This window comes from Talpa europaea (assembly GCF_964194135.1).
Source record: "Talpa europaea genome assembly, chromosome: 4".
Taxonomy (NCBI): domain Eukaryota; kingdom Metazoa; phylum Chordata; class Mammalia; order Eulipotyphla; family Talpidae; genus Talpa; species Talpa europaea.
In genome coordinates this window covers 126,102,529-126,127,145 of record NC_140070.1, presented here as the reverse complement: position 1 = coordinate 126,127,145, position 24,617 = coordinate 126,102,529, and the positions used below count along the sequence as shown (strand labels likewise).

The following is a 24,617-nucleotide window of genomic DNA, read 5'->3' as shown; positions in this document are numbered from 1 at the left end:
AACAGATCTCTCCTAAAATCTGCGCAACCAGGAAACCTGAGAAAAACAGAATCAGAGATAAAGCTGACAACTGTAAACAATTCCAGCAGACCTGCCCCCAGCAGTAAATAATTCCAGCAGACCCCCTCTGGCAGAAGAGACCCCCTCACATACACCAAAAATTCCATCAGTCGTCTAACCTTATTGTGGGTCTGCTACTCCTAGGCAGCCTATTTGGCTGCCATTTTGTCACCTAAACAAGGTCAAAGTGGTCTGGCCAGTTAGGAACAGCAGCCCAACCCTTAAGCCCTTCAAATCAAACAAGAACACAAAGCTGGATCACACTGGGAATGTTATGCATCACAAGGTGTGTCCAGAATGCCCGGGGAGGGCTGAGGACCGATGCATAAGACGTGCATCAGGAGGTATGTTCGGAAAGCCCAGCGGGCTGAAGAACGATGTATAACACATACTCCCGACTTATACGTCACGAGGTATGACCAGGAATGCCCCGGGGGGCCGAGGACTGATGTATGACAAGGGACCCCAGAAGCTGATCAGTGGAGCACCTTGTTGATAAGATTAGAACCATGGCTGGGGATTAGGGTGTATTATCAAGTAGATTAGAAGTGCCTGGAGGGCAGACTCACAATCCCTAATCTTCTACACCCTTCCCCTTTCTTTAATCTCCTTACAATCAATTACATGTGTCAATAAAAGGGCCAGGATCTTGCTCTTCAGCAGCATCCTGCATTATGTAGCCTGCTCCACGACTTCTGTTTGTCAGTGTGGTGTTGTCCAACGCAACACCTTATAAAGACCCACTCTCTCCATTTCAGGGGTGGGAGACTCAGCCTGCAGGGAGTCGTTTTCCACGGACTTTCAGTAAAGCCTGCTTCAGCCTGTTACTCCTTTTTTTTTTTTTAAGATTCATTTTATTTATTTATGTATGCAAGAACTGGGGTGTAGGCCAGAGGTGGGGGGGAATGGGGGCTAGCAGTGAGAAAATTTACCAGAGACAGAGTGGGGAGCAGAACAGGTGGATCAACTGAAATACACTGTTGAGGGGCGCAGCAGTGAGACAGGAGAGTGGCATGTGGCTTAGCTCCCTGGCTGGTGATAGCTTGATAGTGCTGAGATTAACTCCTGCACCATGAGGGAGGCCCCCCAGTCTGTTACTCTTGGCCACCTTTCTTTTCTAACAAATATACTTGCCTGGAAATTAGCCACAAATCTCTGTGCACTCCTACATATCCTTCAGCTCAAAACTATAAAGAACAAAATAATACCATTATCATTTTGATGCATCTATAATTCACAGGCCCAAGAGATTGAAGAAAAGGTGAAAACTTCCAACTCTTTGATGCTCCATTGTTTACAACAGATGTAAGCCTTTTTGGTTGCTGATAGAAATCAGATTCTTTTTGACAGCCTTCAATACTTAGAAGGAGTTAAGGGCTAGAACTCTCCTCTTCTCACAATATAACTTCTAGATTAAAAAAAAAAGTCAAGGGTCAACCAGCAGTATTCTGCTATATAAATACTTATCAACAATCATTATTGCCCATTCTTTTTACCTTGATGAATTCCAAATTCTGTTCAGTCATGTGCCCATCCCAAATATTTCATGGAAGTCTGATTCTGGTAAAAGTATAAGTTCTAGCAATAGACTTCAACTAACTTCCCAGTTAGAGTCACTTGACAATTCTCCTTGGCAAAATCTGCTGAACTAAGGAATATGTTGCATTCTTAAATCTAAGAGGCTATAAAAAGGGTGTGGGTCGCTGGTTCACTAGTTGCTTAGACTTTGTTCAGGGTATAGGTTATATAGACATGTAAATGACTGACACATCGAATTACAATAAAAAAGAAATCCCCAGAGATCCAGCTGCCACTTCTTCCACTAAAGAACAATTCCTTAATTGTTAATTAGGCTACTTAACCATGCTGCTTTTGTTGATTGAAAATAGAGATAACAGAAGCACTTGTAGTAGGTCTTATAAAAGTTACCATAAATCACAAAAGTGCATTCTTAATTAAGGTTGAGGGTAGATGAAAATCAATTAGCATAACTTCGTATCCAATGGTGATGGGGTAACAAGTACTGGACTAGTCTTCCTGCTTTAAACAATTGGACGTACACTTGCCAAGACCATTTTCAGATGTAGAACAAAAGGCAGTTATAATGATCCCTGAGAGAAAGGAAATAAACAAGTTAAGCCCTACAATTACCTGTCATTCTGCCCATAAGCAATTTTTCAGTCTGAGTAGAACAGAGAATATCAGCAGGTATAACATGTAGGATAAATGCAGTGTAACATATTAACACACCTATGATAGTCAGAGGCCTAATGTTAAGTGTATTTCTGAATGTAGGTGGTGATCAAAAATAATTTTTAAAATTTTTTTAAAAGATTCATTTATTTATGCATACAAGTACTAGGATAGAGGCCAGAGGTGTGGGGGGTGAGAGGATTCACCAGAGACAGAGTGAGGAACAGAACAGGCAGAATGACTGAAATGCACTGCTGAGGGGAGCAGCAGGCTAGACAGGAGAGGTCTGCTGTGTCATGTGGGTATGTCCCTGACTGGGGATTCAACTCGTGCTGCAGAGGCTGCAGAGAGTGTCACAGAGCTGTGCTTAATCCCTTGAGCCACCAGAGAGTTCCTGATTTTTTTTTTTAATTGGGAGAAGAAAATTGTGCTATGCAAACCCATCTTCATTTGTTTTCTAACATCTGCAGAAAACCTACAGTATGGTGCAAGTGAATGCCTTTTAGCAACTTCAAAGAGATGCATTAAGCTGAGCCTAGCTTGACTCTGCATGAAACAGAGATAGCGTGAACTAAACATGGGGTCAGGGGAAAGGAAATATATGAGAATCACACACCTCAGCAACCCTAAATGGTTGATGATGCTATATCTTCCAGCTCCTAAGACCACAGAACTCAATTGCTCCCTCACTGACATTTTATAGGATGCAGTGTCCACCCTGTCAAATATCTTTACAGGGCTCTTTGAAGTGGGAACCCTTGTGGAGAGGCAACATCTTGAATAGAACTTTCATTTTCCATTAAATTCTCCCTTTAAAGAGAGTAGAAAAACATCCTTATCCTGGTGTTTAGAATCTAACAAACCATACATTCTTTCTCTGGGTAACTAAAAAAAATTTATTTTTCCCATAGCAAACTCATTTCTGGCTTCAGAAAATGTGATTTCTAATTGTGCTCTGGTATTCTGTGCATCAAAGGAATATTTCTATAGGGATCCATTTTTCCAAAAGTAATCATCTTTTTTGTATGTTATTTAATTCCCACCTTTCAAAGTACCCACATCTTTTAGTAACAAATAAAAGTTGTACTTTCCTAGTGCAGTGAATTAATTCTTAAAGCAGGGTTTCCAAAAGCTTGAGAGCATGTGAATTTGTCTTTGTGCCCGGTGCTGGAGACAATTCTTCTGTGACTATGAAAGTGAAGAGACTGTTTTGACCTGCAGCACTCACCACCACCCAAACTTCTAAGGGCATGAAAACAGCCTGCTAGAAAGGAAATGGGGTGTGGTAAAATAAAGACTTTTTACAAATTATGGTGGTACCCCTTGGCCTATTGTTTTTCTTTTATTTCTGCTTATTGCTTTAGAAGTCACTTTATTTATTTATGCACAAAAGAACTGGGGTACAGGTCAAAGATGTGGTGGGATGGGGGTGAAAGGATTCAACAGAGACAGAGTGGGGAACAGAACAAGCAGACTGACTGAAATACACTGCTAAGGGGAGCAGCGGGTGAGACAAGAGAGGTCTGCTATACCATGTGGGTATCTCCCTGGCTGGGGATCGAACTTGTGCTGCAGAGGCTGCGGAGAGCTTCGTAGTGCTGTGTCTTAACCCCTTGTGCCATCAGCGAGGCCCCTAGAAGTCACTTTTAATCTACTCTTCAGGATCTGTGAGTTTTCTTGTTCACAACTCCTCTTAAAGAAGTGGAAAAGATTTAGGGTTTTGACCTGATGATCTGATGGGTTTGAAAATGGGCATGTCTGTTAGCTGGAGAAATGGGTGCAAATGGTGCTGGGAAAAAAAGCACCTGCTGCAGACCAGATTTTAGTCACTGAGTACCAGGCAGGAGAACCCAGGATGAATAAGTGGGAGATGAACTATGGCAGGAGACTGACCTGGAGGTGAGCAGTTAGGGATGAGCTTCTCACAGGTTGAATTTTGTCCCTTCAAATTCTTATGGTGGAGTCCTAAACCCCAAATGTGACATTATTTAAGATAGAGTTCTGTGGGAGGGCAACTGAGTTAAAATTACATCACGACCTAATCCAGCATTGGGGAAATTTGGTTCCAGATATATGTACAGATGAGTAAGCAATATGAATATGAAGGTAGAGCTCAAGATGATGTGTTTACACACAAAGAAATGTCAGAAAGTGACAGCAAACCACCAGAAGTCAGGGAAAAGGAGGAAGAGTTTCTGCCTCACAATGTTAAAAGGGACCAGCCTCTTAAAAACTTTTATCTTGTAGGGGCCTCCCTGGTGGCACAAGGGGTTGAGCACCGCACTGTGGGCACTACACAGCCTCTGCAGCATGAGTTCAATCCCTGGCAGGCCAAGGAGCAACCCACATGGCGAAGCAGATCTCTCCTGTCTCGCCTGCTGCTCCCCTCAGCAGTGTTTCGGTCAGTCTGCCTGTTCTGTTCCCCACTCTCTCTGGTGAATCCTCTCACCCCCCACATCTCTGGCCTGTACCCCAGCTCTTGTATGCATAAATAAATATATCTTAAAAAAAACACTTTTATCTTGTGCATCGATAGTTTCACTTACATGTGGAAAAGAGAGAAACCGAACAAAAAGGTCAGCACTATGAAGCTAGCCACAGCCACTGCATCACGAGTTTGATCCCCGGCCAGGGAGCTACCCACATGGTACAGTAGACCTCTCCTATCTCACCCGTTGCTCCCCTCAGCAGTGTACTTCAGTAGATCTGCCTGTTCTCCCCACTCTGTCTCTGGTGAATCTCTCTCACACACACCCTCAACCTCTAGCCTACACCCCAGTTCTTGTATGCATAAATAAATAAATCTTTAAAAAAGAGAGAGAGATAAGAGAGGGAAAGCCAAAACTAATGAATCACCAATTCATACAATTCATACAATCACCAATTCATACAATTCTGTGTATGAATTTCTTTTAACCAATCATTTGATCCATCATCCAACTAAAATGAACAGTATGTGTAAGGATCGAATGCATGAGTCCCAGCTGGACAAACAAATTTTCCTTTTGATACCATAATTTCAGGTTTTCAGGCCTAGTCTCCCAGTCAGGAGCACATACCAGGCTGCAGTGGCAGCGTTGAGTCCCAGCCACTAGACCATCACTAGCTGGTGTCTCACGAAGCTGCAGCAAGAACTTCGCTGACGCTCAGGCAAGCAAGAGAAAAGAGGCAGATCTGTTTAGAGAAAGAAAAAAGTTTATGGGTTTCCCTCATGGCTCAAGGGTTAAAGACAGCCTTGTCAAGCTATCTCCAGCCATTGCAGCAGTAGTTCAATTCCCAGCCAGGGAGCTGCCAACATGGAGCAGCAGACCTCTCCTGTCTCACCCACTGCTCCCCTCAGCAGTGTATTTCAGTCAATCTGCCTGTTCTGCTCCCCACTCTGTCTCTGGTGAATCCTCTCACCCCCCACACCTCTGGCTTATACCCCAGTTCTTATATGCATAAATAAATAAATCTTTCAAAAAAAAAGTTCATTGAGGAGAAAAAGGAACAGAAATAAAGTGGGACTCCAGGCTGGTGGAACCAGGCCAGGGAGGGGCAAGGAAGCCAAGTGGAGTCGTACCTCAGGGAATATGCACCTTCTTTCCCTAATTATTCTAAAGCTCCACCAGTCTCTTTGTGATTGGTTAGTTTTAGGTGGTCTTACTCACTGCCCTAATGTCTCTGTGCCCAGAACTGAGTCTCTGTGTCCCAGCCCTTATCTTAGCATGCTTTTCTTTATCATCTTTATTCCAATGTGTCCTGTTGCCCTAGTCCTGAAACTTCTACTCTATTCTGACACTAAGGGCTCTCTGCTTGCCCTATGTCTCTCTTGTTATTCCTACATTTCTGTTAGTGCAAATAAATGAAATTACATTATACTCTACTTATCTGAAGGACTTTTAAAGAATTTGGCCAAGTATAGAAATACTAACTAATTATAAAAGCCTTTCTCAGGGCCAACTTGGTGGCATAGGTGGTTGAGTGCAGCACTGTGAAGCTGTCTGCAGCCTCTGCAGCACCGGTTTGATCCCAGTTGGCTGGGGAGATACCCACATGGCATGGCAGACCTCTCCTGGTGCCCCGCTGCTCCCCTCAGCAGTGTATTTTAGTCAATCTGCCTGTTCTGTTCCCCGCTCTGTCTCTGGAGAATCCTCTCACCCCCCCCCCCAAACCTCTGGCCTGTACCCCGGTTCTTGTGTAAATAAATAAATCTTTTTTTAAAAAAAGTAAAAAAAAAAGTCTTTCTCTCCTTCTCTCCTTGGGTTACTTCTAATAGTGAATTGACAGAGAAACATAAGTGACACCTTAAAATAATGTAAAAAGAAACAGTTTCTATTTGTTCCTGGAATAGAATTTGAATTAAACTGAAAGAGGAAACCTGCTTCCTGTTGGATATCAAATGGCATAAAGACAAATTAGCAGGAACAAAAAGCATTTATATAATTTTGTTCACAAGGAGTGTAACTATGGATAGGTCAATCATGTAATTTTAATATGACATTATTCTCAGGTAAGGGAAAGGTTTTCAAAACTACACCTAAGGGTTTATATTTCTCATTAATTCAAACTTTCCTATGTGCTCAAGGCTGATACTGTAATTGGGTTTTACATTCCACTGGACTAAATCTTTATCAACCATAATATCGAATGTGAAACCATCAGATACCATTTGTGGCATACTGACTTCATTTCAAAAGCTGCCTTATGAGAAATCACGTGAAATGGATTTTTTCAGGATCCCAGAGGAGCACAAATTATTCCAAGCTTTCTCTTTTAGTATTATACAACAGTGATTGTTTTTTTCCTGCCTGGTTAACACTTGCCTACTTGGAAGAGGTGAAGTCTTTATTTATTAATAATAACAATAACAATAACAATAATATTGGATGGTTTCACTTATAACAGGAATATAGGGAAACCAAATAAGACATCAGGGTAAAAAAGTAACAACAGTACAAAACACAACAAAGCAAAAACAGACAATTATAAATCAGAGACATCCTGCAGGGAGGAGGAGGGAGAGGGATCAGAGGGAGGGAGGCGCACAGGGGACTGAGGTGATGGTGCACGGGTGCATTGGTAAAGGAAACTCTATGGGGACTACACCTGAGGGGGTTGGGGGAAGCAAATATTGTTTAAAAATGAACAATGATGTAAAAAATAAAACAATAATAATACAATAATAGAAGTAAAATAATAATAATAACAGTAATAATAATAATTGTATTTTTTTAATGGAGGTAACTTTGGGATACAATACCATATATGATACAGAGGGCTTACAACTGGTGCCTGTGTCAGTGGGTCAGTACCTATTATTAAATATTTTGGACACCACATCTAATTGGGAGAGAGACACTGATTAAAATAACTCTTTGAATACATTTTTCGTTCATGGGCAATTATCTTGTTTAATATAACATATTCCTAGATGGCTTCAAATGTAGTGATAAATATCAACTATAATCAAACAATGTAAAAGTATAGATTTTTACCTAGAGTATAAGACCAGAGTAAAATAATAATAGAGTATTTTGAGCAAGCCAGAAAGTCCAACTTTTCTGTATATATAAAATGAAAGCGTTAGAATATTTCTAGCTCTAAGTTTCTACAATCCCATTTGGAGTAAGTGAAAGCAGTAAGTAAAAGGAAATTTAACAATACCTATAAATGAGGGTGATTCTTAGAAATCAGGTATTGCCTTCAAAGTTTGGCAAGGAAACTTGAAGTTAATAAACATATCCAATTTATATTTACACAATGTCCTACACAGATTCAGACGATGAAAAAAGCATCTCATGAGAGCACCTGTTTTTTTAAATCCAGAAAAGGTGGGTTGCATGAAAAATTGTTACAACCATTGTTTTCCTTTTGGGATCTGAACCTTTAGTACACTGCTTCTTATCAGTCTAAGCTAGAACAAATTTAGGACAAATTTCCTTAAGTATTCCAGGCACACCTAGGTATTTGTCTTTCTATATGTGTTTATTGTAGTATAATTATTTTCTGGAAGTCTTCTGATTGTTGTCAGTAGATACCTAACTCTTTTTTCCCTTTTCTTTTCCTGAGACAGAAGGAAAATAAAGCTAGGAGATATGAGAAAAGGTGAGAGAGGAGGAAATAAAGAAAAGGAAAAGGATTTAGGTCTGAGCCTAAGAAAAATATCTCTTTAATGTGTTTGCTGTAAGATAAAAGGTAACAAAGTATAATAGTCATTTTCTAAAGAAAACAGAAAAGCATATCTGTATTTCTTCTTTACCAATTAAATATACATTTTTGTTTATTTTCCCCAATACACTTTTCTCTTTGAAATAATGATAATTCTTCAGAGAGACCCTTGGGGGTTAAATGAGTCAACTTTTATACAGAGCCAGATTCTTTTATTGTAACTCCTCTCCCTCCCCCTGCTGAAGTTAAATCTTGACAGGACAGTCAAAAATAATAAGATTAAAGAAAATTTGATTTTCTTTCCATGTGCTAGGGTATGATCAGGGAAAAGTTAGTCAATACTTTCCCTAGGTCCAGTTACCATTCTCTCACACACCTCTGGTGAAAGGTCAGGTGCATTTTAAGTTTTTGTTGTTTTTTTTTTTTAAGATTTATTTATTTATGCATACAAGAATGGGGGGATAGGGGATAAAAGGATTCATCAGAGAGAGTGAGAGACAGAACAGGCAGCTCTACTGAAATACACTGCTGAGGGGAGCAGCGGGCGAGAAAGGAAAGGTCTGCTGCACCATGTGGGTAGCTCGCTGGTGGGCCAGGGATAGAACTGGTGCTGCAGAGGCTGGCAATAACTTGATAGTGCTGTGTCTTTAACCCCTGTGCCACCGGTGAGGGCCCTCATTTTAAGGTTTTAAGTTGAGCAACAGCAATTACCTGGGGCTTTGTCTCCTGAAACTGAAACAAAAAGGGAAATGTCAAGTTTGTCTACTAAATATTCCAGTGGGTTTTCTAAAACACTGGGGTCTCCACTGCTGAATTCTCCTCAAAGTCTGCCTTTCTTAGTTTGGAGTGCTGAGTAGAAAGAGGTATAGGGCCTCCCTGGAGGTGCAAGGGGTTAAGACACAGCACTATGAAGCTATCTGCAGCCTCTGCAGCATGAGTTTGATCCCCGGCCAGGGAGCTACCCAAGTGGCGCAGCAGACCTCTCCTGACTTGCCCGCTGTTCCCCTCAGCAGTGTGTTTCAGTCAATCTGCCTGTTCTGCTCCCCACTCTGTCTCTGGTGAATCCTCTTACCTCCCACACCTCTGGCCTGGACCTCAGTTCTTGTATGCATAAATAAACAAATTTTTAAAAGAAGGAAAGAAAAAGGGATAGAAGCCAGAGATACCTTGTTCCCTTCCCTGCCCAGCTATACTTGGCCTATCTCGGGCAGTCCTGAGCCATAATGTGTGTGTGGTGACATATGCCATGGTAAGAGGATTATGGAGCTTGGAGAAAACTCTCTCTACATATCCATAAGGATATGATTATCATGTTAGCTTTGTTCTAAACTACAGCCAAGACCAAGGAAGAATTTGTTGTTTCTCCTTAAAATTCAGGCAGCTCCAAAGCTCAACCCAGGAAAATCTACTTTACATGACTTAAGGTAGTTGAGGTCTGTGTTTATAGACTTTGTAGCTTTGCCTACAAGTCTCAAAGTCTAACAGAGGCAAGTGTTCCTACCCAAGTCTGGACAAATTCATGGAGTGACCTCTGAGGGAAACTCAGCTTTGAGGGGCCTCCCTGATGGCCTATGGGTTATGGCTCAATGCTATCACCACTACAGCCTCAGTTGGTTCCTGAACCAGGGAGCTAACCCATATATGGCACAGCAGACCTCTCCTGTGTTGTCCACTGCTCCCCTCAGCAGTGTATTTCAGTAAATCCACCTGTTCTGCTCCCCACTCTATCTCTGGTGAATCCTTTCACCTCCTATACCTTTGGCCTACATCCCAGTTCTTCTATGCAAAAAAAAAAAAATTAAATTAAAAAAGGCAACTCAGTTTTGATTTCCCCTTCTCTTTATTCCTACCTCCCAAATGCAATGCATACAGGAAAGTAATAGTTGTAGTAGTACTTTGAGTTGTGCAGTGATAAGGAATCATGACTACTTTCACAACTTCTGCTAAGATAAATACAAACAAATGTATTATATATATATGTATATATATATATAATACATAAATATATATGACATCTATAATGCTTCTGAAGGATAGGTCTCTGCAAGGTATCTAGAACAGGCCTTGCCCCTTAGGGAGGTGGATTATTTCTAGCTGAGGCCCTGCAGACTCATAAGAAATGTTTACCACTCCCTTAACTAACTGGAAGGATGAAATTCCTACCTGGAATTAGTATTTTTAACAAAAATAATCTTTCTATCAGAGAAACCTTTTATAGAAATAACCTTTCTAACTCTACTGCAGGGCAAACGTAATTATAGAGCATCTGGTCTTTGTCATATGAGTCACCCTCTCCTCTTCTCTCCCGAAAGCCCTGGCCCCTATCTCAGTCTTCACGTCAAGATATGTATCAACCTTTTCCTCACTGACCTATTGAATACATGTCTATGTGGATTCCTGAATGTGTGTAATTAAATTTGTTTTTTTCCTCCTACTCGTTTGTCTGATGTTAGTTAATTATTTGACCAGCACAAGAAGAACCAAGAGGGGTAGGGTAAATTTCCTCTCCTCCCTGACACATATTGTGTATATTCACACACATATATATTATATATAATATAATATATTTATAATATTATATATAATATATATACTAGTATGCTATATATACTAGTTCATCTACCTGTATCCTTTAAGCTGTAGACATGTCTTTTCAAGGGCCTCCCTTGTGGCACAAGGGGTTAAGCACAGCACTATGAAGCTACCCACAACCACTGTAGCCTGAGTTCAATCCCTGCTGGCCAGGGAGCTACCCACATGGTGCAGCAGACCTCTCCTGTTTCGCCCGCTGCTCCCCTCAGTAGTGTATTTCAGTAGGTCGGCCTGTTCTGTTCCCTACCCTGTCTCTGGTGAATCCTCTCACCCCCTGCCCCATACCTCTGGCCTGTACCCCAGTTCTTGTATGCATAAATAAATAAATCTTTAAAAAAAAAAAAAAAAGAAATATTTTTTCTACCTTATTGTTCTCTTAGATGAGAACAGTATCCTTCCTTTACCTTTTATTTATTTATTTATTTATAATTTTCTCACATATTCAGTCATCTTTATATAGTCATTGTTTTCCATTGGTGGTATGGGAGGACCATACCACCCCCTAACCACCGCCCCACTCCCCCAAGTCTCCCTCCGCCTCTCCAATCACTCTGACTCCTCCCTCACTGCATGTCCTAGATTGATGGTTGACCTACGAGCTTTATCCTTTTCCTAGAATCTTGTTCTTTTCTTGGATGAGGGCCTGTGCTCTGGGACTGCAGTGGTCTGGCTGCTCAGATCCCTAGGAGCAACTGGGAGGTAGGTAGCCAGGCAGAGCACTTCAGGGACCTCTTAGAGGGCAGGTGTGTGGGGTGATTCTCTAGATTCTTGTTTTTGGAATGTCCTGTGGCAGAGGAGATGCTCCCATTTTCTTCAGACCAGTGTGGTCTTGGATTCCATGCTTTCTCATTTATACTTCTTGTCCCTTCCTTTCAGATGGCTGTCACATGATGCTGCTTCTGAGTCTTATAATTCTGGTGTTGAAAACCCAACTCCCAGCCAATGTCAGTGGGGAAATTCTCTGGTGGGGACAGATGCCAGCACGTGGTACATCCAGCTTCTTGCACCTCCTTTCATGGTTTCCAGTCCTGCGCTGGGTCCCCAGTCACATCTCTGATGTTTTCCTCCCTCAGCTGGGAAAGCAGGAAGCCTCCCTCATGTTGCCCACATTTCTGGACTGGGGGTTTGGTTCCCCAGCCCCAGGAGATCATGTAGATGGGGTTCATGTGAAAAGTCACCATACCAGCTCACCCCATAGTCTTATTGCTCGTGCTTCCAACCATGCTCTTTTTTTTTTTAAATTTTATTTTTATATTCCCCATACAATTGCAACACCCTTATTTTGACCCCAATCCCTCCCCTCCCCACTCCCCACCCCCTATAGAGTGTCTCTGGTTCATAGTTGTTTGTTGATTTTGATTTTCACTTTCTTATAGTTATTCTTTTTCCTGGTCCCTTATTTAAGTTTTCTAGAGTCCTGCTATGAGTGAGACCATCCGGTATTTTTCTTTTTCTTTCTGGCTTATTTCGCTGAGCATGATCCCTTCCAGCGCCATCCATGTTGCTGCAAATGGCATGTGCTTATCTTTTTTGAATGCTGAGTAATATTCCATGGTGTATATGTACCACATCTTCTTGATCCAGTCATCTATTTTTGGGCATTTGGGTTGTTTCTAATCTTAGCTATTGTAAACAGTGCTGCTATAAACATAGGCGTGCAGGTGCTCTTTGGAATTGATGTTTCTGTGTCCTTTGTGCGGGACCCCCTCCCGCGGAAGAACTTAGGTGAAACCAATCTGGTCCTTGTTCAGCACGGTCAAGGCGCGGAGCACGCGGGAGGGACACGCTGCACCTACTCCCCCAAGAAGATTGCTGCAGATGATGTATCAGATGCTAAGAAGATTGAATGCCACAAACACAAGTCCCTGCCGTTACTGCCATAGCAACAACTACCCCCTGTGTTTCTACATACCTTCTTGCTGACCTCTGTAATTTTAAATGTCTTTTCTTCCTTGTATTGCTTTTATTCTCCTAAGTTAAGGTATAGTGGTGTAATGAGTCTAAAGTTACTGCTTAATGTATAACCACAAAAAAATTCGGCTACCTGATATCAAGTTAACAAGTTGACAATTATATATGAATAATAATATAGCAACTTCCTCCAACAGTCAACACATCCCTTAAAATAATCATAAATAAAAAACACTTGTTGGCAATCTCCTTAAAATAACCCTAATTAATATATATAAGCTTGCAAGCTTTTAATTAATACCGATCAACCTAATATAAAATATTAAAACAGTTAAATAGGCGGCCAGTTCCCAAATAATAATAATAATAATAATAGTACTTATAATTATAGGGTATAATCAAATAACTAGTTTAACTGGTTTAGGCAGGAACTATATTCTAACCACAGAGAATGTAATCCATGATCAATCATTAGTTAAAATATAACTTGTTGTAATTCTAAGTCTATTATGTCTTGTGATTGTATTCTGTTGAGAAAGAATATCATGTCAATCATTTCTATGGCAAGAAATTATATGATGTAATGCTTTAAGAAATGTATAAAAATGTACGTTGATTTTGAGCACATTACAGTCAGATGTTCACTCTTGAAGTGTGTCTGTCATTCTTTTGCCGAATCCTTGACCACCCTGCTCAGTCTCTCATCCCTGGGTCGGCCTTGCTAGTCTACCACTGCACTGGTCCGCAGCACTTTGCGCAAATACCTAGGAGTGGAATTGCTGGATCATATGGAAGCTCTATGTTAAGTAGGTCGAGAAATCTCCACACAGCTCTCCATAGTCCAACCATGCTCTTTTTGATTGTTCCCCAGATGATGACTGTGCCCAGGGGGTTGATTTGCCCCTCTCTTCTTCTGAAGGTCTGCAGTGGGGGTGCCTGAATTATAGATGCCTAACACTGATCTGAAATGAGGATCAGCCTTGAGGACCCCCCCTTGCCTCCACCCCAAGCCCTCATGGAGGCAGGGTCTGGTGTCCCCGGCCCAAGACATCTAGACCATGAGACCCCAGGGGCACAGGGTCACCCCCATGCTCCCTTTACAGTTTATTCCTCAGGTAAAAAGAATGAGTATGGCAATTCAGGGGGACAAGAAGGCATTTGAATTCAGTTAAGCAGTTTCAGCTAGAAACAGTTTCCTTGAGTAGGCTAACCTGGGGCTTGTCTATTTGACTAGAACCAAAAGGAAATGATACTGGGAATTTCCCAATGAGTGGGTGGAGTGTTTTAGATAAGCTTGGCAATGAATGCAAGACATTTGAAAGTACACATTTATATTTAGCTAAGAAACTGAGCAAAAGCTTTATTAATCTAAAAAAATGTAGCAACTTTCCTGAATGGAGAGAAAACTCTAATAGATATTTAAAGATGGGGAAAGGAATAATAGTAATTTTTATTTTATTTTATTTTTTTAAAGATTTATTTATTTATACAAGCACTGGGTACAGTCAGAAGCACGGGTCGCTGAGAGAATTCACCAGAGCCAGAGCAGGGAACAGAACAGGAAGACTGACTGTAGGGTAAGGTAAAAGGTATCAGGCTTTTGTGCCCTCCCGCCATCAGGATAGATGAGGGAACCCTGTGATCCTGAATGCATGCCTGATGGCGGGCACCTGAAGTGGGTACATCTGCGCTAAGACTGTGCTTTTAAGGGCGGCGTCACAGGGACGCAAGAAGCGGAGAAAGCAGCAGCAGTAGAAGCCGAAGCAGAAGCCGAAAGAGAAGCCGAGAAGCAGCAGAAAGAACGCCAGAGAGCCCAGATAGAGTCAAGACTTGCTGGGGGTTGGGAGGCCTGCCAGCCTCCCAGCCCCCCAGCCAGCAACCCTGCCTGCCACATGCCTGGTGAACCCCAATAAAAGACCTGCAAAAAACCACTGAGGACTCTGACTTCTCCTTTACCCGGTCTGCATGGGATCAGAAAACCTGCACTGTGCCCGGTCCTGCCCTTACACTGACGAAACACATTGCTGAGGGGAGTAGCGGGTGACAGGAGAGATCTGTGAGCCATGTGGGACCCTCGTCTGGTGGCCGGGGATTGAACCGGCGCTGCAGAGGCTGCAGGCAGCTTCGCAGCACAGTGCTCAACCGCTGCACCACCAGGGGAGGCCCAATAGTAATTTTTAAATGCTAATTTTAAATATAGATGAACTCAGAGCGTTCCCCTCAAGGGTTGTGCTGAATCAAACGATTTTGTACTTTTTTCCTGCCCTGGATTTGTGTTATTATCACTTAAATCAGGAGGGAGAGGGAATATGCACTGATTGTGGGGCCAAGGAATGAGTCTAATCTATCAATGTCAGGGTTTATTAGAATAAATCTTACAGGCCTGAAGCGTTTAGAATTACAGAAGAAATTCTTGAAGTTATCAGAATCTCTTTATTTGTGTTTTCATTTCCCAAATTCCTTCAAGACATGGTGAGATAGGAAAGTGCAGGGGCAAAAGGAAACTCCTCCCTACTCCTTTAAGAGTTCTACATGAGCCTTTCCACCTGTGGATGCCATCATGTAAAAGTCTCCCCTTCCATTGACAGCATGTGTAGGTCCCACATGGCTCACAGATCTCTCCTGTCGCCCGCTCCCCTTAGCAGAGTCTCACAAGAAGCTGGAACACCGGCAGAAGCTCTTCATTTAACCTTGAGAAGCTCTTTTGAGCAAAGGGGAAAGCTCACAGACTGCATGTTAATAAGAGGTCCAAACACCAAGCCATCCAGAGGTTTAGGGTTTGTCACTGATGTCAAGGTGGGGGAGGTGGGTACAGCTGTGAATACAGGGCCATGCGAGGTGGGTGGAAGAGTTATGGGACTAAAGAGGGCTGTGTCACCAGAAGATTCTCGAAGATCCCAGGCCCACTTAACTGTGAAAAAGATTTTTGTAGATGGCATTAAAGAAGCATTGAAGAACATCATGTAAAGGATTATTCTTTGGGCCTCCCTGGTGGTGCAGGGGTTAAAGACAGTGCTATCAAGCTACCTGTCAGCCACTGCAGCAAGATTTCAATCCCTGGCCAGCAAGGGAGCAGCCCACATGGTGCAGCAGACCTCTCCTGCCATGCCTGCTGCTCCCCTCAACAGTGTATTTCATTCAGTAGATCTGCCTGTTCTGTTCCTCACTCTCTCTGGTCAACCCTCTCACCCCCCGCACCTCTGGCTTAAACCCTGGTCCTTGTATGCATAAATAGATCTTAAAAATAAATAAATAAAAAGATTTTTTAAAAAGGATTATTCTGAGCAGTGTGAGAAAATTGAAGTGACTGAAATCACGACTGATGGAGGCAGTGGCAAAAAGAGAGGCTTTCCTTTTGTAGCCTTTGATGACTGTGATTCTGTAGACAGGATTGTCATTCAGAAATACCAGATGTGAATGGCTACCACCGTGAAGTAAGGAAAACTCTATCTAAGCAAAAGATCGTCAGTGCTTTATTCAACCAAAGAGGTTGAGTGGTTCTGAGAACTTGCGGTGTTTGTGGTGGGAATGACAACTTTGGTCATGGCAGAAACCTCAGTGGTCGAGGTGGCTTTGGTGGCAGTGGGGATGACTATGATGGGCCTAGTAATGACAGAAGTGGTTTTGGAGGTGGTGGAAGCTACAGTGATTTTGGCAATTACAACAACCAATCTTCAAATTTTGGACCCATGAAAGGAGGAAACTTTGAAGGCAGATGTTCTGACCCTTACGATGGTAGAAGCCAATACTTCACCAAACTCCAAAACCAAGGTACTTATAGTGGCTCCAGCAGCAGTGGTGGCTATTGACAATGACAGGAATTTTTAATTAACTGCCGGGAAGAAAAACTTAGCAGAAGAGAGCCAGAAAAGTGACAGGGGAGCTACCAGTTACAATAGATTTGTAAACTCAGCCAAGTTCAGGGGTGGCAAGTCTACCTGCTACAAAGAAGACATGTTTTAGACAACATGGGCAAAAACTTGAGGATTGCATTCGTGACTAATTATGTAACAGGTTATTTTAGTTTCTATTCTGTGGAAAGTGGAAAGCATTCCAACAAAGGCTTTCATCATAGATTTTTTTTTTTTTTTGGGCTCATGCCATTGATTGCTTAATGTAATAATCTGATCATGTTGCTGAATAAATGTTCTTAAAAAAAAAGAATTCTCTAAAAGACTATAGCTTGAAGAGCCTCTAACTCTTTAAGTTCTGAGCACATTAAGTTCTATAAAGGATATAGGTTTGAAAAGCCTATATTCTATATAAATCAAACTTATAAATCTTGTCTGTGTTGCTGCTATGGTGTTGGCCTACCTTTGGCAGGAATGGACAATGAGTTATTAATTCAAGAAATAGAAAGTAAAATGACAAACATTTGGAAGAAAACAACTCGCGGTCTGTTAGTTTTTACAGATCCGTGTTGGGTAACTGCCCTCTGTCAGTTCCCTGGAGTAGTGCAGTTGGTGGGACAGAAACCCTGAGGTTTTTTGCTGGTCTTCTTACTAATATAGAAATAAATAACCAGAATATTCTTCATCCAAGATGAGGAGAATTGTGACCTGTCTTGCTGGTGTTGTGGGCAACACTGTCAGGAAAATTGAGATTTCACCAAAATTGTCCACTGGGAAAATGATAAGATTTGATATCACACCCTGTGGTACAATACGAGGGCCAGGTAGTTGATGGAGATGTTACTGACATGTTACTGTTGTCTTTGAATTTCTCTTCCACCTTCCCTGGATATGTTTTCATGTCAAGGGACAGAGTGGTAAAAGAAAAGAGCACTGCATTTTCCTACGTCTTTTGAGCCTGGGGTCCTTAGACAAGTAATTCAGCTTTCTGAGCCTAAGGTTCCTGCTTTCCTGGTTCTCTACCACCCCATTGGGTGCTTAGTAAGGACCAAATGGGATGTATGTGGAGATATTTTGCATAGGCAAAGATGAAGCATTGATAGTACTACTTGCCTAGCAAGAATGCAGACATCATTTTCTCATTCAAAGGACTAAGGATTGGAGAGTAAAAAATCACCCTGGATTTAATGCCACTGCTATTTCTGAGGTCCCACTGTAGAGGACATTCTGACCTAACGAAAACATTCTGGGGAGTCAGACAGACCTCGATGCAAACACTTTCATTGTGGTCTGTGCAGATCCCTCACTTCTGTGTGCTTCTACTATGTATTTGGCAAAATAAGGAAGAGTGTAAATGCAATAAATAAATTGTATTTCTAAAGTTTTTCATAGAGTTATAAGACACACTTCTTTTTTTTTTTTAGTTCTATCAGTTTTTTATTCATATTTGCTGCTCTGTTGTTTGATACATACACATTCAGAATTTGTTTTCTTGATTGACCCTTCTATCATTCAAAAACTTGTTCTTGTTATCAGTTGTTACATGTGTGTATAAATTTTAGGAGCACATTTTCACAACTCTATATGTGCATATGCTTCACTTACCCTCCACCATCTCTAGTGCCAATGGCCTATCCTTTCCTCCCTTCTCCTATTCCCTTGAGTAACTGGTATATTTTTCAGAATTTAAGAATTATTTTTGCTGTGCCTTGCCAGTGTGTTTTCTGGTTATTTATATTCCACAAATAACTGAAGCCATCTGATGACTGTTTTTCACTTTCTGACTTATTTCACTTGGCATAATCACCTGAAGGTCCATCCATGTTGTCCCAAGAGGCACTATTTCATCTTTTTTAACAGCTGAGTAGTATTCCATCACAAATGTATTCCACAATTTCTTCATCCAGGTACCCATTGACCCATCTTTCATTATGTCATGTTCTTTTCTGTCTGTCTCTGGTAATTTTCTATGCTGACGTCAATGTAGCCATCTTGTTAACTTTTGAATGATTATATGTTCTTTTCTGTACTTTTATTTTTTTTTAAGACACACTTCTTATACAAGTATAAATGGTACCATCAAAGGGCTAAACTGAATTAATCCTCATAATAGGAAGCAAGTTTCAATATAAGTAATAAAAGTACTTGTCTTACAGTTAACAAAATTTATATGGTTAATTACAATGGTGTAATAGTTTTTAAACTGAAGAATGTAAGAAGTTAATTTGACATGGAGAGGATATATTTTCTCAGGCAAAATTGTAGGATGGCATAATATGATTTTTTTTCAGGTTACCTTGTACAATACTATGAAAGGAGAATCATTTTTCTTTTTTTTTTTTTTGAGGCATGTTTTTATTTATCTGTTTGTTTGTTTGTTTGTTTGTTTTGTTTATACATGCACTGGGTACAGTCAGAAGTGCGGGAGGGTGAGAGAATTCACCAGATCCAGAGCGGGGATCAGAGCAGGCAGAAGGACCGAAGTACACTGCTGAGGGGAGCAGCGGGTGGCAGGAGAGGTCTGCGCGCCATGTGGGACCCTCCTCTGGTGGCTGGGGAGCAGCCGGGGATCGAACCGGCGTCACAGAAGCTGCGCGCAGCTTCGCAGCCCAGCGCTCAACCGCTGCGCCACCGGGGAGGCCCGTCTTTTTCTTTTTTTTAAAGATTTATTTATTTATGCATACAAGAGCTGGGGTACAGGCCAGAGATGTGGCGGCGGATGAGAGGATTCATCAGAGACAGAGTGGGGAGCAGAACAGCAGATCTACTGAAATACACTGCTGAGGGGAGCAGCAGGCAAGGCAGGCGAGGTCTGCTGTGCCGTGTGTGTAGCAAAATGGCCGGGGATCGAACTCGTGCTGCAGTGGCTGCGAATAGCTTTATAGGTTGCATACTAACCCCTTGTGCCACCAGGGAGGCCCAGGAGAATCATTTTTCTAAAAAAAGTTGAAAAATTTAAAAATTGGTTTTTTGTTTTTTGTTTTTGTTTTTTTTAAAGTCTTCCAAGAGGACTTTTCAAATTCTTAGATATTTAACTCAATACCTTTTGGTAGCGCATTTAATGTGTCATCACCCTTACCCATTTTCTCTTCTTCAGTGTCAATTTGTATCTTTATTCCTAGTGTCTTTTTTTCCTATTCATTCGATTTTTACCTAGTCTCTTGACACAAGACCACACATGAGATTAGAGAAATCATTTTCATTAATTTCATGAAATTCTGTATCATTTGCAAGAATTGCAACTTCATTTTGCCACCTAGTTGCTTTGCACTGTTACACTATCCTACAATTACTAAGACACAGACTGAAAAAGTTTTGATTGGCCTAGCAGGAATCTTCCTTCAAATGAAGATAAAAAGGTTGTTTGATGGGGGAACAACTTTAGAAGTATTCAGCTTATCAATAAATAGTTCCATGCAATGACAAACTTTCCTTTGAAGGATAATCTTCGTAACATGTTCAGATAAGCCTCCCCCAAATATCCAGAACAGTCCTTCCTACAGTTTGTTACTCAGTGCATGTAGATTATTTTGAGCTAAGATCAATCAAGGTCCTTGAGGCCTATAAGAAACATTTACTACTTCCCTAATTCCCTAGATGAGTGAAAATAGGGGTTATTACCCAGAATTGGGATTTTTACCAGAAATAACCTTACTATTGGAGAAATCTAAAAGACTGGAAAACATTTAATAAAATGTTAATAATGGGATTGTGGGTTTTGATCATCTTTTTATTTTTCAATTTTATATGATAAGCCTATGAATTTATAATAAGAAAAGATAAGTAAATAATTTTCAAGTGCCTGCTAAATGTTAACCAAAAATATATCTCATTTAATTTCAATTTTAATTTATAATATTAGCATTCACTATTCATATACTTTTTTAATGAAAGAAAATTAGAAATATATGCTATTTTGGAAAAGACACTGAAGGTTTATATTTTTCTTTTTCAATAAAACTATGTGCAAGGCTACATTCCTCTCTCCTTATTTAAATGTGGTGCAGTCTGACATTAAGCATATCAGGTCAATTTTGACTGCTTAACTTCTTAGACTCAGCTCTGCTATCTCCTTTTCCATGATGGAGAAACACACCACTCTAATTTTCAGTTTCCACCAAGTTAAGTGTGATAATAGCATTCACAAGTAATTTTTATTATTGTTATTGCTATGTTATATGATAAAATTGGTTTTACTCTACATCTCTGTGGGTCCATTTATATTGTTTAAAGAGAATTTTGAAAGATATTTTACATTACAAATTAGTTTTCTGTACTCTCAACAGTTGAAAGCACAGCTCTAGCAAATTGATCTACCAATCTATCTACCAATCTATGCTGGAAATAGATAGATAGATAGATCTACCAATCTATCTACCAATCTATGCTGGAAATCAGTTGTAATCTGTATTGTCTGTCCCTCCTGGCGACTCAGTGAAAATGAGCTGAGGAGCAGATACTTCCATTTTACACATTTGGACACTGAAACCCAAAGAAATAAAATGAGTCCTCAGCAGACAAGAAAGAGTCCAAAATAGAGCAAGAGCTCTGACTCACAGCCGGGTCAGCGACTGACTGGCCACATCACAATGGCCACAGGAAACACAGCGCAGTTTCTTTCTGGCTGCATTAAATCTTTAATTCTTATGTGCATCTCCGGTTTCTCCTTTGATCTGAGCTGAATCCATTGTCCATTCCAGTCTCCCACATTCTTCTCATCAACCAAACTGCAAGGATCTGTGCACTTCCCCACTCATTCCTGTGTGCGTGTGCTCAGAGTCATCTTTCTTCAAAGCTGAAATTGCATTCTTTATCCTTCATAAAGCATTTCCCAATTTCCTTCATGTGGTGTTTTTTATCTTCTTTTGAACCTGATAATTCCTTGCTCTTCCTCTTACTCAGCAGTTACAACACTCTTTGGCATTTCAGTCATTTGGCTCTTTGCCCTCTCTTACACTCTACTGTTTACCTTAAAACCTCTTATAGTACCCAGCACAACGGATCAAAAGTGGAAGATACCTAATGCACACGTATTGAACGGGTAGATGAGTTAATGATGGAGCAGGCAAGTAGACAAATATTTACAAAACAGTCTAGAGGGCACAAGTCATCAAATGTACAAATACTTTCCTTTGTAGGGATATTCAAATGTAGCAAGTGACTTGCAGATTCTACTTGCATTTAATTCATGGGGGAAAAAAAATCGTTTTTTAAAATAGGATTCTTGCTCACTTGTCCTTGGGGCTGATCTCATTATACTGAAAATGAATTTGCTCTCCTTTCCAGGTATATTAGCTCTCACAGCCGCAAATATGGGGCAATCATAGAAAATTTCCCAAATGTCAAAGAGATCAGAGAACTGGGGCCAGGGCCTGTTGGTGGCACATACATAGCTATCTTTCCTTGTGTGGGTCAGGATGCTCCTGCTCAGGGCAGCAGCACATTCAAATAGTTTGTTTCCCAGACTTCTCAGCACTATTGAGACTGTGGAAAAACACCCAGATACCAGCAGAGTTGATCATATTACCTAATGCAAAATGTGGTTCTAGACATTGAGTGAAATATGCATTTCAATTTCTGTGCATTTCAATTTTTAATGTCTCCTTTCCTGTGAGTTTCATATGGCTTGAGATGTATTTGAAGTAGATTGTGTGGTATATTAATATATATCTATGAAGATATATTGAACTGAATAAGCAAGCTAAAAATACTAAAATGTATGTTTTGAACTAAAGAAGCTATGTTTTTTTTTAAAGATTTATTTATTCATACTAGAACTGGGGTACAGGCCAGAGGTGTGGGGGGTGAGAGGATTCACCAGAGACGGAGTGGGGAGCAGAATAGGCAGATTGAGTGAAATACATTGCTGAGGGGAGCAGCGGTCAAGTCAGGAGAAGTCTGCTGCACCATGTGGGTAGCTCCCTGGCCGGGGATTGAACTTGTGCTCCAGTGGCTGTGGATAGCTTCATAGGTTGCATCTTAACCCCTTGCACCACCAGGAAGGCCCACGAAGCTATGTTTTTAAACAAATAGATATTCAGTTAAATTTAAGGAAAATGGAAACTTTAGCTATTTTTGGACTATGAGTCACTTTTTATCTTCTGAAATTCTCAGTAATACCAAGAGTACATGGGTGTGAATCTTGTCAACAGGGATGTGTAGCAGGAATTTCCAGAATATTACAAAAGATCAGTAAGTATATCAGAAGTTTGGATATGGAACAGATGAAAAATAAATAACAGCTGGCTGATTGGCAGAACTCAGAATTCTTGAGATGTGTAATAGTCTGAGATCTCCAGGGAAAAGAATCAATAGAAGAATATGTAGGGTGGTGTATATATATATATATATATATATATATATATATATATATATATATACACACACACACACTTTCTCGCTATATATATATATATATATATATATATATATATTTAGAGAGAGAGAGAGAGAGAGAGATTAAAAGTAATTATGGAAGCTGATGATTCCCAGGATCTGCAGTTGGTGGAAATTCAAAATAGCCAGTGTTATAGTTTAATCCAAATCCAAATACCTGAGAATTAGGACAATTGATAGAGCAAGTTCCAGTCCAAGTTCAACTTCAAAGGCAGGAGAAGGCTGATGTCCCAGTTCTAAGACAGGCAAAGAGGGATTCTTATTCACAGGAGAATCAAAGTTTTTGTTCTATTCAGTTCTTCAAATAATTGGATGAGGGTGATCTGCTTTACTCAGTCTATGAATTCAATTTAATCTCATCCAAAAACACCCTCACAGACATACCCATAATGTTAGATCAAATTACTGAACAGCCCACAGTTCAGTCAAGTTGACATGTAATTAACCATCACAAGTTGTTTTAACAGGATCTCCTCAGGTGTCCAAAACAAACAATGCAACTCTTATAGTTGGCTTAGAATCAGAAATCTTACCTCCTTTGGGATAGAGTGATGTGACTGAAGAGCATAAATTTTGGAGTTAAATTAATCCAGATTTAAATCCCCATCTCAGTTTATGTGATTTGAATAAGTTAATTATTTTTGTAATCCCCTCACCCACAAAACATGAAATATTGCAAACTGATAGGGAAAAATATTTGTGATGTGCTTGACATATATAACCACATACCCATTTAATACATCTTATCTATTACCATTAGTGTTCCCCCTGGGGATCTATGTAGCATTTTCAAAAACAAAAATTTTAGTCTACATTTAGTACTTAAATGAAAGATTAATCAGAGTAGCTTAAATGTAATATATTAAAGATATCCTTGGTGTTCTTTTAGAAATCACCGTAGTGTATGATCTTATGAAGGGAAATTTGTGACCACACACACACACACACACACACACACACACACACACACACACACACACACAGAGAGAGAGAGAGAGAGAGAGAGAGCAAGAGAGAGAGAGAGAGAGAAATCCCAAATCAGTAATGGGATTTTGTTTATATTGCAAATAAATACTATTTTTTTCTCTAAAAAAAGTCACTGAAGTGTATCCACATTTTAAATAACGTCTCAAAAATGAAACCAAAATAGGACAGCAGTATTTTATATGTGCTATGTTCCTCTGTTACGTGCTTTGATTTTGAGACATCCTTGATCTTCACTGGGTCTCTGGTATACCAAACCCGGCAAGCTAACCTGGGAGGAAATAGGACACATCTCCACTGATAGACAACAAAGTGTTCCCTCTTGTTTACAGCGCTATTGCCCTATGAGGTCACATCAATTTGTAGACTGAAAAAAAACACGGTGTGGGAACTACTTACAGGGCATTTTAATTTGGCTACATAGAACTTCATGTGCTGGTTGGGACACAAATTTATTATGCCCTCGGTGAAAAGGACAAA

General features: G+C 40.5%; 1 pseudogene across 1 annotated transcript; it reads left to right on the top strand.

The window, feature by feature from the left end:
• Positions 1 to 381: 381 nt before the first annotated feature.
• Positions 382 to 16,715, top strand: LOC311170350 (heterogeneous nuclear ribonucleoprotein A1-like 2; annotated as a pseudogene). The gene is made up of 3 exons: positions 382 to 473; positions 11,872 to 12,013; positions 16,180 to 16,715. The product of its transcript is annotated as a heterogeneous nuclear ribonucleoprotein A1-like 2 (transcript).
• The last annotated feature ends 7,902 nt before the right edge of the window (positions 16,716 to 24,617 follow it).